This window comes from Marmota marmota, unplaced genomic scaffold (genome assembly GCF_001458135.2).
Source record: "Marmota marmota marmota unplaced genomic scaffold, marMar, whole genome shotgun sequence".
NCBI classification, from domain to species: Eukaryota; Metazoa; Chordata; class Mammalia; order Rodentia; family Sciuridae; genus Marmota; species Marmota marmota.
The window spans coordinates 33,723-34,791 of record NW_026007506.1 but is presented as its reverse complement, the minus strand read 5'-3'; the positions used below and the strand labels follow the sequence as shown (position 1 = coordinate 34,791).

At 38.6% G+C, this 1,069-nt stretch overlaps 1 non-coding gene across 1 annotated transcript; it reads left to right on the top strand.

Moving 5' to 3' along the window:
• The first annotated feature begins 738 nt into the window (after window positions 1-738).
• LOC125614812 lies at window positions 739-842 on the top strand. The gene has a single exon (XR_007345367.1). It is a non-coding gene; the product is annotated as a U6 spliceosomal RNA (small nuclear RNA).
• Window positions 843-1,069: the final 227 nt, after the last annotated feature.

Here is a 1,069-nt window from a genome sequence, read left to right as displayed (position 1 = left end):
AGGAATCCATGAGCATTATCTTTTTAAGAACCTTGACCTCATCACTTTCTTTCCCTCTTATTTCTTCTTTGCTTGATTACATCCAGGCTCCAGGCCAAGCAGACTGGCTCTCTTTCTCTCAAGGAGACTGCTGCATTTTCTTACAGAAGTCTTGTCTTGGTTGTTTTACCACTACCTCTCAATTCACTTTACTCTTTCCCAAAAATATATAAAACCTTTTCTATGGTGGATGACTTCTACAATATCTTACTTTTTACTGATCTGCTAATTGGATATGACTATAATTCACTGAAAGATCATTTAAGGAGGCAACTGGTCTTTTTTTATCTTCAAATAAAAAAGTCCCCCAAGACTTTAGAATCCAGGGTTTCCTTGGGGATACCAACCTCAGCAGTCACAGATGGGAAAGTAAGATAGTGAGGGTAGCCCCTTCTTTGAATGGATTCCTTATCTTCAAATAAAAAAGTCCCCCAAGACTTTAGAATCCAGGGTTTCCTTGGGGATACCAACCTCAGGAGTCACAGATGGGAAAGTAAGATAGTGAGGGTAGCCCCTTCTTTGAATGGATTCCTTACCTTGCTAATCATGTCCTTTTTCTCCCACAGAGACTTATGGACATGGAGAGTGGTTCTGTGAAAAGGTTGTTCAGAGCATATCTTTCCACTCTCTAGTGAGGAAAAGTTAGTGGTCCCAGCCCTCCAGAAGGCAGGAAGTATGCCCATTGTAAGGTAAACATATATGTGTGTGGCAGCAAATATACTAAAATTGAGACTCTACACAGAAGATTAGTATAGCCCCTGATTAAGGATGATATGCAAATACATGAAGAGTTCCATATTTCTAACTCCTTTGCTAACTTACTGTTTTTATTGTGGACAGTAACTGATCACATCATTAATGCTTATTGTGACAATTAACATAATAAATATCATATCGAGAACTATTTGGTCTAATGCTGTATGTTGTTTCCATTGGGTGTTGTTATTATTTTTCTCCCCCTAAATAGTGAGATATTGGAAACCTTCAGGGACACTATAAGTCCACATGGTAGAAATTCTACAGCCTCAGA